At 32.5% G+C, this 14408-nt stretch overlaps 1 long non-coding RNA gene across 1 annotated transcript; it reads right to left on the reverse strand.

Annotated features, from left to right (window-relative positions):
- Positions 1–365: 365 nt before the first annotated feature.
- On the reverse strand, positions 366–5121 carry LOC132720840 (uncharacterized). Its single transcript, XR_009624393.1, has 2 exons — positions 4745–5121; positions 366–1766 (listed from the first exon to the last, which is right to left on the reverse strand). It is a non-coding gene; the product is annotated as an uncharacterized LOC132720840 (long non-coding RNA).
- Positions 5122–14408: the final 9287 nt, after the last annotated feature.

Consider the following 14408-nt stretch of genomic DNA (forward strand, 5'->3'; position numbering starts at 1 on the left):
ACATTTGACCCCAAAATCAATAGGGGTCTTCTACCCAATATGTACATTCATCCTATGAAGTTTGAACACTGTGGACCAAAAAAAACTTAAGTTAAGCTCCGGAAACTGTTTTCATTTTTAAGGAGATAGTGACCTTGACCTTTGACCCCAAAATTAATAGGGGTCTTCTAAGTTCTACCCAATATGGACAATCATCCTATACTGTTTGAATATTGTGGGACAAATGGAACTTAAGTTATGCTCCGGAAACCAAATTGCTAACGGACGGACGGACGGACAGACGCCAGGGGATATAACATAATATGCACGAAATTCTTTCGGGCATATAAAAAAGGTTACTTATAAAGCAAAGACAAAACAAAACCTTTATTATATTTTTAATTTTTATGCAAATTCTATATGCGTTAATATTATCAAAAATTTTCAAAGAAGCTGTTATATTCCAAATTGACATCATGAAATATTATTTAATAATCTCATGTTAAAAGGAAAACAATAGTTAAGTTACTTGCATTGTTGAAAATAAAATCAAACAAATATGATGGTACTTCATATGCTGTTGTTGTTGTTGTTATATTGGCTATAACAATACAACTTATGCAGATATTCATAAATAAATATATATGCTCTTATCATTTGATTGCATAGGTTAATTATAAGCATTCACTTGCATTTTAAGTTATGAAAATAAATTCTTAAGTTTGAAAAAATAAACAATAATTAATGAATTCATGCGTATATATCTTCCATCTGCCATCAATTTGTCCATACTTTAATTTTATATCAATTTCATTAATATATGTAATTAGTTCACATTTAGCTAATTGTTATAAATACACCGTGCACATAGTTTTCTATTTAACATGCACGTATTACGAACAAAAAGAGAAAGAATCCGTATTTTATACAATTGTGAAGGGGTATGACGTTGATAATTTAACGGTTTATTCAAATAATTTAAATTCTTCGAGGAAGTCAGTATTAAATGAGTTAGTGTTAGGGTATCTTGATCAATTGCTTGTATTTGTATTTATCATGTATTTTACTCGAACAGATAACATTCGGCATTTTCATTTCCTGGTCTTGTAAAATCCACTGTTCCATCATCACAGCATGATCACGTCATTCTTACACGTGTAGTACTTTGTTCCCGATCACCCGTAGTAAATGTACTCTACAGTAAATTACACTTGAATTAAATATGTACATGTTAACACTGGCATGAGAAATATTGCACATTAAACTATAAAAATACAATTAAATCAATTTCCATTAGGTGAACATTGTACAAGACAGACAAATACATGGTATTTATACTAGTAAGCTAATACATGTAAGCTGTTTCTACATCGAGAATGATCTGCACAAGCACGGATTATCAGTTGTCGAGATGATCTCGTGGTGGAGGTGCACGTGGCTGGTTTTCCCGTGGTTGGGTAGGACGAGGGTTTGGTGTATGACCCTCTGCATTGATCTTTTTAATGCCGGAAGGACCTGCTGCCTTTTCTATTAGTTGAATATCCCATCCACCTGCTAAAGCAGCTCCAGCAGCTATAGCACTAGTTGCACCTCCTTCCCCTCCAAAACTTCCTTGTTCGTTTCCCATAAAATATTTTATATAGTTTCCCATAACAATTTAATGTTCTATAGCATATAGTATTTAAAACACTGCTGTAGTTGATATCAAAATACGCTGTGCGGTGAACTTCTTAACGTGAAGATCATCTGAGAAGATATGTTTTTGTGACGTCGGCGACGGGAACAATCTAAAACGAAAGTATATGTTTCAACATTTTCCATATATATGTGTGACAGCTATTTGCAATAAAATGTTATTATATATTTATAAAAATTATAAAGGTATTCATGGTTGTGATGGTTGTAATCAGTACAATCTACGGAACAGCTATCTATGTCCCCAACCATATTTGTATTAGACTATACACATGACTATCAGGATCTAGGTGTAAATCAAACAGGCTTCTATTATTCTATAAGGTTTATAATTTATTTGTTCTCTTGCTTCTTTACGACTTCTAACCGTTGCTATACATATACCTACACACATCTGACAGTAAGTGTTTACAAAAGGTTATTTTAACAAAGATAAGTAATTATTTTTCTTATTTTTTGCATTCTTTTATAATTTTATATATACTTTTTACATGTATACGTACACCCCGCGTTATTTATATAATATGCATACTAAAGAAAAAAAATTAAGCTTACATGTGTAAATATTCAGAGTGATGAGTGGAAAACTTTTATTATTTTCATTTAGCACGACTGACAAGCATGACCTTCACAATACCGATATTCGTCGACAAAGTATTGAGTTAAAGTATACTTTATACAGTGCAAAAAGTAAATCATATTCTGGCTACGGGTAATATACGAATATGGAACCGGACATGTAGCGATATTTAATAGCATAGGTCGATATACGATTATTTTTACAGAAACTGCACAAAACTTGTATGGTTGGCCACCGTATCAAAACATAATTAATTTAGCCGCTGTGTAAAATAATATAGCTCCGGCATAAATATGATATATGCCGCTGCATAATTATTTTATCTCCGACGTAAATATTATTTAAGCCGCGGTAAAATTATTTAAGCTCCGATAAAAATGTAATTTTTGCCGCGGCTAAAATGTTTTTTTACCCCGATATTGAACTACCGCGAATAAAATATTTTTACCGTATAGTACAGCCAGTGAGTGTGGTTCGCCATCGTCATACAAAACAAAATATTATTTCCACTCCGGTAAAATTAAGATTTTAGCCGCTGCTAAAATATTTATGACCAGCATAAGTTCGCGTTTAAAATATTTAATATTGAGGCCGACCTTTTAAATGGTGGTCATTAAAAATGAACTTTAAAGTTTACACGCAGTAAATAATAAATACTAATAATATATTATATATAGCCGAAGCTGTCAAAAAACGACGCGACACCTGGTTGACACATGTGAACATGGAATATTTACACCGGAGTTCAAATATTTATTTTTGATGAGGCCGGCTACAGTCGGTCATCGCCACAAAAAAATCGCGGTAAAAATATTTAAGGTCTGGCAAAAATATTTATTTTTTACAAAGCCAGCCACATAATGTCCAATTTTACCGCGCCTAAAATAAAGTGTAACAGTTCTGTAGGACCTGAAATCGAATTTTTATTGGAGCTTAAATATCTTAACCGCAGTTCAAATATTTTATTTCTGGGGATAAAATAATATAACCGCGGCTAAAACAATTATTTTTGGTGACGTTGGCCAGCTTGAAATAAGATTTTTGCAGGAGCTGAAATTTTTTAGCTGCGGCTAAAATCCTTACCTTGATATTACACTTGAAACATTATTTCTCTACTTTGCATAAAGAGATACTGTATATCAATTCCGAAAGACGACTGAAAAGGTTAAATTTAATAAGATAGTTTAGAAATATAGTTGCAAATAGAAGTATTGTCTACATAAATTACTGTGTGAAGTATAATTTAATTAAACAGACAAGCCACACAAACACGAACATTCGGTAATTATTAATTGCATACGTTTCGGCTATATGCCTTCATCAGTGCAAAACATAATTTTCTTTTCTTTTTTTTTTTTTTTTTTAATTTAATTTTCACTTTTCTATTGTTGCATTGCTTTCATATAAATAAAAATTACCCAGAACAATTTTGATCTAATACATTTGATAATTTCGTGTGCAGCATTCAAGCTTCAATTTTTGTACATATACGTGTACATATACGTGAAAATCTAGTTGAAGTGTATTATTTTTAACATCGTATGGCTAAAGTCATATTCGGTATTATCTGTCCGCCACGGATATGACTTTTATAGAACGTGCAACAAATATAACTTACAACTTTTTTACTTATGGATAAAATTTAATGATTTTTTGCATGTAACATCATTTCATTATTATAAATTATCGTATCAAAAAAAACAACACAAAAAAAAACCAATAACTTTATGAAATATAAGCCATATTTGGTATCTTCAATCCACCACGGATATGACTTTTATGGAACGTGCAGCGATTATAACTTATAACTTTTTTATTTATAGACTAAATTTAATGAATTTTTGATGTAATATCATTTTATTATTATAAAATATCGTTTAAAAAACAAATAAAACCAATAACTTTATAAAATATTAGTCATTTTCGGTATCTTCTGTCCGCCATGGATATGACTTTTATAGAACGTGCAGTGATTATAACTTATAACTTTTTATTTATGGACTAAATTTTATTATTTTTTGCATGTAATATCATAATATTATTTATTATTATAAAATAACATATCAAGAAAAAAATAAGTAACTGTAAACTTTAAGTCATATCTGGTATTTCAACTTAAAGCCATATTCGCGGATATGAGTCATATCCGGTATTAAGACATAACCCAGTTCACGATAAATTTTCTCAAGAATATAAAAGAAGCTGTCATTTTCCACAATATAGCAATCAAATTTTTTCAAATTCTAAGAAGAGTAATTGCGTCTCGAGAAGATTAGCTCAATAGATTCAGTGAGTGTTTCACTTTGCCCCTTGTTTCACTTTCCCTTGGTCTCTCCTATTTTCTGTTCTAAATCAGTAGGCCTAAGTATTCATTTTCTTTTCCTTTTTTCAAAGGACTTAGATACAATATATATTCGTCATAAATTGAATAGAATATGTTGAATGTTGCTACCATTGAAAAAAATATAAATAAGATTTCAGATTACTTACGTTTTTAGTCGTAGCCTTAGAAAAGAAAGTAGTATACCAATGGCGTTAATAACTAAAGGGGCGTAAGTCAGTTTTCAAATTTTCGAACTAATGTACGAGTAAAGAACTTCGCATGCATGATATTTGTAAGTTATATGCGTTTATTACATGCTTTTCGGTGGTTTATAGAAATATATCAGTGATATAAAACTGGTAATTTCACTGTTTGAAACAGTGAAATTACCACTTTGATAATTTCACTGTTTTGAATTTAAGCCCCTTACGTTGTTTCAGTGTAATACCAGCGTGCACAGTACTGGGTACCAACTTAATGACGTGACGTCGTAAATGACGTCACGTTGTATTATTATTTGGCGCGCTTTTCATTCAGTATTAGGTTAAATGCCTTTTTAAAACGTTTCTTTGCATATAATAAAAAGAAAATTTGTTTAGTTTAGTGTAAGATTGAAATATATTTCACCTTGTGAACACCAAAAGTTCATATTTCACTCGTGGCTGCGCCACTCGTGAAATATTCCTTTTGGTGCTCACTCGGTGAAATATATTCCGATCTTACACTGAACTAAACAAATATCCTCTATATAATTATGTCATATTTAGTATGCAGTCTTGGTTTAAACATATCTATTCAACAAAAAAGTTGCAGAATAATTCAAAAGATGTTTACATAACATACGTGTATATTCAGTATACTGTTTATTTTATATTTAAAGATTTTAACATAGGTACAATGTATATCATTTGCATATTAAGTCTACCTCTCTCTTCATTGAACATTAACAGGAACAAAAATATTCAGAAAAAAATTTATATTTCATCAAACCATAATTTCAGATTTGGAAGTATACTTTCTTAAAAATCACAATAATTTAAAGGCAGAATTATTTATTTACTTACTTACTGTTTATTTATCATAAGATTCATACAATAAGTACTGTACTGAAATGGTATTACCCTCAATAGTTAAAGTCAGATATTGGTTTAATTCGAATTACAACTTAAGCACCGAACAAAATGATATGACTTACGGATAAATAAAAGAATAGAGGAGTTAATGATCAGTGTTGTTTTAATTTTCTGTTCTTTAAGATCATTGATTCCAGCATGTTGAAAATTGTGTACCGCTCAAGTCGGTGCTAGGGGCTTGAGGGATGTTACCCTTTATCATTACTCCTCATGTAAAGACTCAATCAAACTGAGGCTGCAATTTTCATAACATTTTGTTGTGATTAATGCTTCCGATGGATCACTATTTTCCAGATAACTTACTATAATATAATACAGCTTTTATGTACAGTAAGATAAATAGAAATGAATCAAATGATGGAATATAATTTGTTGATTTAAACCATGTATCGTTATGTACATAAAGTTAGTTCCCTATTCCTTATTCCTTTTTCGAAAAAGGAATAAGGAATCAGTTCCTTATTCCTTTTTCGAATAAGGAATAAGGAACTAGTTCCTGATTCCTTATTCAAATCTAAATAAGGAACAGCAGAATTAGTATTTATTTAAAATAAAATTTATACCTCATTCAAATCATTGCATAAAGAATCTGCATAAATTATTTTGAAAAAAAAATGTAATTAAAGTCGAATAAGGAATAGGGAACCAGTTCCTTATTCCTTATCCAACTCCTTATCGTTTTGTATATTTATGTAAAAACATTTTTTCCGTAACAGTCTTCATAAAAGCAATATAGCAAAAAAGTAGAATGGAACAGAATTAAAATATTTATTCTATTTTGCTTCATGACATTTGAACTTGCATTATGCTCGATTTCATCTTGCCTTATGATATGTAAACTTGCATTATGCTTGATTCCATCTTGCCTAATGATATGTAAACTTACATCATGCTTGATTCCATTTTGCATTATTTCATTCAAACTTGAGTAGTGACTAATTCTTCATTGAGAGATAACTATAACACTTACATAAATCATTTATAGTACTGTTTTGGAACATTAAAAAATCAACGCCATATACCTTTATGTATTATCTACTTTTCTTCGTGCTACCATACAAACTTTTTATATTTTAATTATTCTTGTATTACATTGTTTTTATAGAAGTCATTCAAAATCGACCATTTTTTCGGACGAAGTCCGTCTGAGATCGGTAAGAACTACATATTAGAAGGATTTTTTATTAGTACATTTAAAATGCAAACTGAAATCTGGGAACCGTATTGACCATTCTATAATAAGTATAATAATCTAAAGGATCTTTCTGAAAAATATACAAGTCCAAATTATAAAATAAAATGATCTAAAGGAGTATCGGAAACAAACTTTTTTAGTTAAATTCACGGATATTAGAGATCTGTGAATTTCCTCTCAAAAATATTTTACACTGTTTGAAAAAAATCATTAATTCTCTGGTGAACATCTTATTAAACATAAGAATTTACAGAGTTTGAAATGTCATTCTAAAATAACGAGACGACCAATAACGTCCACGATCGTGAACAACATCTACATAAGACACTTTGCAAGTAAAAGCAGTGTAACCTCGTCCGAGTATCTTTTTAAGGTCAAAGTCAAAATATCTTTATTTTTCATCAGTTCACAAAAAGTGACAACATGATACATTCCAAAAAATATGAAACAATTAAATTCGGGTAAAAAATAGGACAAAGTAGGCTAGCAAAGATCGCATTTTTAGAAAAGCGAGGATCCTTTCATAAAGAAAAGGAAAAGTTGATTTAAAGTTTCTTCTTTTGTATATAACTTCAGGCTACGAGAAAGTGTGAGAAAATTATTATATTCAAATATGACAAATTGATTCAAAAATGATAAAATAAAAAACTTATAGGCGGAGAAAAGTTGATTGAAACGAAGTTAATGTACACCGAACGATTTTTATTATTATCTCAATTTGTCTTGATATGTCGATTAGGTTTTTAAATGAAGCGTTACGTAAGGCAACGCTCCTATTTTTATATTTACAGACTAATGCGCGTGTAGTCTGTGACCTATATCCGCGTGACATACCCAGTCTGAACACAAATGAGCCGCGTCACGACAAAACCAACACAATGGGCCCGCGACCAGCATGGATCCAGACCAGCCCGCGCACCCGCGCAGTCCGATCAGGATCCACGCTGCTCGCTAACAGTTTCTCTACTTGTAATAGGGTTTGTAAGCGCAGGCCGGTCCGGATCCATGCCGGCCGCAAACCCACCACGTTGGCCCCGTCGCGACACGGCTAAAGTGATCTATATTATGTAACGCGGAATCGGAATCTTTCGCTTGAGTAATTTTAATTGTAAACGTTGTAAAACGGTATGTTTACATAAGGCGAGACGGAATTTTTTCTATCTTTTTTTTTTAAATTAAGTTTCAAAAAGCTGTGGCACCAGTATCTCTTTACTTTTTGAAAAGGGCGCTAGTAAGGTTTGACTATCGAATAAGATTAAAGTATGTTATGACTTTTCCGGCCATTATGGCTAATGGTGTCAAGATTGTTTCTGAATCTGAGGAAAATAATTCTGCGAACTTGATCACGTTTGGATGCCTATAGAAGTATGGCTTAATAAATCGCTTTCTTTCACTATCAAAAAGATACTTCTTGTTTTCCCTACTTTTTGTACATTGACAATGGCACGATTTATTTTTGTATTTTCTGGTCGAAGATCAGTAGATCGAAGATCAGTAAATACAAAGATGACATTCAATCTCTGACACAGCGGTTTAACGACAAACCTAACAACAAGTAGTTCTCAAAACAGCTTAAAACTAGCGATTTAAAAGACAGAAATATTTTTTATTTTGTTACAAGTATCCAACAAATTACAACGCATTCAAAAATGAAAATGCTATTTTAAGCGATGTCGATTACCGAATACTACACAAATAAATCTGACTGCCAAGTAGTGGAATATATAGATTCCACATGTTGGACTGTTTGGGCGAGAAGATTTTTGCTAAATTATTTACTTCAATTTTAAACAACAGGTTTATCCTGAACAAAAAACCTCGAAATTAATAAGGATTACAAACCCGAAATGCAATGGTAACTCTAAATTTAGAATGACTTGATTTTATTCAAGCATTGTATGTATAACTTCTCCGTGGTGCAGGGGTAACGAGCTCGTTTAGTGTGTGAGAGGTCTGGAGTTCAAATCCCAGTCGAGGCAACCTTTTTTGAAATTTCTTTTTAGGAAGTAGCCCTGATGTGTGGCTGTCATAAAAAATGAACATAAATGAGTTTTTGATGTAACTCTAGTTATGCAAAATTCCGTATGTATCAAACTCTGGTGCCCTGCAAGATGAATTATAGTACATAAAAATAAACTTATGCAGGAAAATACATACAGATATACAGTACGATTTAGATTGCAAAGATCAGAAAATACCACAGAGCTTGATTTAAAAGTGTTTCTTTATTGATTTAGCGCTCGCATGGCGTGATTACTGTGAGCTTTCGCTTATTTCCATTATACAGTGTTTATGCTAAATAAAGCGCGGTGTGTGAATTGCTTTGTTGATTATGGTTAATCATCTGGCATTGTATATTGAACAATTTAAACAATGTCTAGCAATTGTGAACTGTTAAGGGGCGAGAATCAACGGAGTTTTTACACATTTCAATTGTCATTGAAATTTTCTGTACAGAAACTGTGGTGACAATACAACAGTATTCTTTTGCGTATATATATAATACATGTGTGTACTACTAGTAAGCTCTAAATATATAAATTGTCCTGGAAAGAAGATAAATATAAGTAGAAAAAAAGATTATGCAATATTACTTTATAAATGTCATGGAGCTAAATATAAGATGGAGAAGAGACTGTGACGTCACACAGTTAAAATCTGTATCGACGGAATTGTGTTCCCGCAAGTTATCATATGTCAAGAGATTTTGCGAGATTTAATGCATCCTGGGTAAAAGTAGCGAAAATACCGCCATGTTGAATTCCCGGAGGTACATCAACAAAAAAGACTAAACATTTTTTACTTACATAAGAAGTAATATTTATTTATTCTAAAACGTACAAAACACACTTTTCCACACAAATATTTCTCCGATGAAAATCCATGTCGGCAATGTAAGCAATAATTCACGGATATCGTCGGTTGTGGGTCTGAATTGGACTCTCGTCTATTTTCGGAGTTTCCTATCCGTTATTTATATGTCTGTGTAAATGCTGATCACATAAAACATTAGTGATTTATTCACATAAACCACTGTAATGTTTTCTAAAGATAAAGAAAACTAATGGCAAATTAACCCGCGCCCGAGCCTGCAATATTTTCAATGTTTTCGTTTCTGGTTGTTATTTAGAGTTTTCAGTTTCATCATTCTTTTTAAAATATAACTGCATATGCATATATGATGCATATATGTCTAAGTTCATGCACATGCAAAATCATTTACGAATAAATCATTCAATATACGACTTAAGATTTATCAAACAAATACTCTCCTTTGTATTTATGCTCTGTTTTTACTGAGACCCCAACTGGGTAGTTCCGTCTATTGGATCACGTATGAGGTGTGGTCAGGGTCATTCTCCTCATGCATCTCAATATCTTATTAATAGACACATATGCTCGTACTTCAAATTGTTATAGGCAGTCATAAGAAACATTAAATTATTCCTATTACATTATATCAATATCAACATTAGAAGTGAACGTTAAAGTGTGTAAAGCTATACACATGTATCTGTGGTGTCTTTTACAAAATTAATTCCTGAATTATAATCAAGAACATCCCGAAATACATTTATGACAGAAATATGTTGAAACATTTTCTTTCATTTTCTCAATTCGTTCATTTATTTTCATATACATGTACATTTTGTAGAAAATTTCCTTATTTATGAATACATTTAGAAAACGTGGATATAGTATACATAATTTGGTTAAACATTTAGTCGGGGAAAAAAACAAGATGACAAACATATGACAACAGAAGTAACAAATTTTTGGATTGAATGATTAATGACATAATGATAGATAATCTTGTCATAGACAGTGGAAAACAGATCATTAATTATTCAGTAAAAACCTCTTTCAGTGTTGATTATCTTCTCGTATTATTTGATAATGTTAATAATGAAAATGTTTTTGCTAATGGCATACCAAGGGCTAACGAACTTAAATTAAATTATCAAACAGCAAATTATTATATCAACAAACAACAAACTTTAGAACAGCATTATAAATATACTGAATTTGTCAATCAAAATATCAAACATTTTATGTTTTTACACAAAACATGACATGTTATTTCAAAATTCTTGTTTGATAGGTAACAATAACATCACATGTATTTGTCGTTCAAAGTTGTACATGTATTCACATTTTTTATACTTAAATCTTATTGTCATTCATTGTATGTATTTACTTATATTTTTATAAATCAACACATCACATAATGCACTAGACCTCTAATTCAATATTGTTTTCCTTCCTCACTTTGCTTCGTATAAGTTCATTTAGCATGATTTTTTTTTACACTTAACTTACTGACCTCACAAAAAGTCATACTTACTAGTACCAAGCAATATATATTATACATGATATAATTCCATCACTTTACTTGTCTCTCCATAGAACAACACTAAAGTACACAAGCATGATACAACATCACATTGAATACATCACATTGATTAGATATTTAATATACTTCACTCTATTATTTGTTCAACCACACTTTTTATAACTTCACATATTACTCTATCTCTTTATAATCCTTGATTCATATTAGAAAAAAATCTGCTTAAAAACACATGTAGACCAAGGACATTCACACTAAGAAATTTTCATAATAGCAAACTTAATAGCCTTAGAAGAACACCTTTTAATGAATGCTGAATTATACACACAATCGAAATATTTAATATATTACACAATAGTTTAAATTCAGTTGTGTGTGTTTTTTTTTTTCTTTCTTTTTATCACTATTTAAGAAATTTATTGTTATTTTTCACTTTTTTTTCTTCCATGATATATATCTGAGATAACTATTTTTGTCAATTGATGACAAGTCTCAGTGGTACTTCTATATTTTCAAGGTCGAAAAATGGTTTTGATTGAGCCTTTTTTACTGATTCAAGGGTTTGAATCTGGTCCTCCTCGGCCTTCGATGGAACTCGTCCTGATCCAATTTCACGTACCATCTGATATGTATAAAATCTTGCTCTTGTCACAGCAGTTTCAGATTCTTCTTTTTGATATTTGGCTTTGCCAGGTAAAGCTAAAAAGTTATATTTGTCTAATAAATAAGACCTTGATACGTTAATGGGTAAAATGCCTGCTGTTTCATTTTTCAGGAACAAAGCTGCCCGTTCCCATGCCAACAGCTTCCTATCTGGACTCATCAATGTAAAACTCTTGGGAGGCCAGCTAAATTCTTTGCCATTGATTCCTGTTATAAATGTACCGGATGAATCCCAATTCCTCCTTCCTGGCGGGCAAAGTGGCATAACGCCCGTTTTTAAAAGATTTATAGCCCTGTCTTGGTATGCAGAATTTCTTTCATTGAACTCTGGAGAAGGCAATGTCTCATGCATCTTGTCTGTTTCAGTTTCAGTATATGTGCCTTGGTTATTTACTGTTGGTACAATTAATCTCCTCCACCCAAATGGGGTTTTTGTAAGTTTTAGACGTTTCTGTTCGTTAGTTGCTTCATCTTCTAATTCGGTATCACTTCCGTTTTCAATAATCTTATGTTCTGTTTTGTCAGATTTTAATGTTAAGTCAAAGGCACCTTGATGTGAATTGTTTTCAAGTTGATTTTCTTCGATTTCTTTAATGTCTTCATTTTTACTTTCCTTCACCTCTAGTCTTTTGTTTTCTCCATTGTTTTGAGACATTTGTGTTTTCGCATTTTGTGTTCTCGAAAGGTCAAGGGGACTCTGTTCACATTGATTGTTATTATTTGTGTTTAACTGATTTTCTGTTGAATTATTATCAAACTTGTGTGTAATTAAACTAGGCAGTATAATTGACTCTTGAGTAGTTATGTCTCCCCCACCTCGGGGGAGACATATTGTTTTTGCCCTGTCCGTCCGTCCGTCAGTCCGTCCGTCCGTCAGTCCGTCCGTCCATTCTTCGTTTCCGGACGATAACTAGAGTTCCTTTTGACCTACAGCTCTCAAACTTCATAGGATGAATGGTCTTATTGAGCAGATGATCCCTATTGTTTTTGGGGTCAGTAGTTCAAAGGTCAAGGTCACAGTGACCGTTGGTCAATTTCTCGTTTCCGGATGATAACTAGAGTTCCTTTTGACCTACAGCCCTCAAACTTCATAGGATGATTGGTCTTATAGAGCTGATGATCCCTATTGTTTTTGGGGTCAGTAGGTCAAAGGTCAAAGTCACACTGACCGTTGGTCAATTTCTCGTTTCCGGATGATAACTAGCAGTTCCTTTAGACCTACAGACCTCAAACTTCATAGGATGATTGGTCTTATTGAGCAGATGATCCCTATTGTTTTTGGGGTCAGTAGTTCAAAGGTCAAGGTCACAGTGACCGTTGGTCAATTTCTCGTTTCCGGATGATAACTAGAGTTCCTTTTGACCTACAGCCCTCAAACTTCATAGGATGATTGGTCTTATAGAGCAGATGATCCCTATTGTTTTTGGGGTCAGTAGGTCAAAGGTCAAGGTCACAGTGACCGTTGGTCAATTTCTCATTTCCGGATGATAACTAGAGTTCCTTTTGACCTACAACCCTCAAACTGGGGGGAGACATATTGTTTTTGCCCTGTCCGTCCGTCAGTCCGTCCGTCAGTCTGTCAGTCCGTCCGTCCATTCTTCGTTTCCGGACGATAACTACAGTTCCTTTTGACCTACAGCTCTCAAACTTCATAGGATGAATGGTCTTATTGAGCAGATGATCCCTATTGTTTTTGGGGTCAGTAGTTCAAAGGTCAAGGTCACAGTGACCGTTGGTCAATTTCTCGTTTCCGGATGATAACTAGAGTTCCTTTTGACCTACAGCCCTCAAACTTCATAGGATGATTGGTCTTATAGAGCCGATGATCCCTATTGTTTTTGGGGTCAGTAGGTCAAACGAGTGGAGTCATCCCAACACACTACAGTTATCATGATTTGACATACATTGAAATTTGAGTTGTCTTAGTGTAAAAAATCTGACAATATGAACGTTTGTTTCAAGTATCATCAAAATCCTTCAAAGGGTTGAAGAGTTATGGAGCAGACACAATTTCCTTTAATTTCGTTTGTGAAACTATATATGATATGACATTCAAGTGTCAAGTAGACCTTGACCTTGGAAACCAGCCATACGAAACATGTACTCTACACGTTCTCTGGATGTGGTGAATTTTTGTTTCAAGTATCTACCAGAGAGGCTTAATTGTGAAAAACGAGTGGAGTCATCCCAACACACTACAGTTATCATGATTTTACATACATTGTAATTTGAGTTGTCTTTCAATAGTGTAAAAAAATCTGACAATATGAACGTTTGTTTCAAGTATCATCAAAATCCTTTAAAGGTTTGAAGAATTATGGAGCAGACACAATTTCATTTAATTTCATTTGTGAAACTATATATGATATGACCATCAAGTGCAATTTCGTTTGACGCCCGCCTGCCATACGCTGATTGAATAACCAGGATTTTCAAAATTGAATACCTGGTTAAAAACAAACAGTTTAGGAAGCATCTTCTCATACAAC

This window comes from Ruditapes philippinarum, unplaced genomic scaffold (assembly GCF_026571515.1).
Source record: "Ruditapes philippinarum isolate M1 unplaced genomic scaffold, ASM2657151v2 ctg11288_1_1_1_1, whole genome shotgun sequence".
Taxonomy (NCBI): Eukaryota; Metazoa; Mollusca; class Bivalvia; order Venerida; family Veneridae; genus Ruditapes; species Ruditapes philippinarum.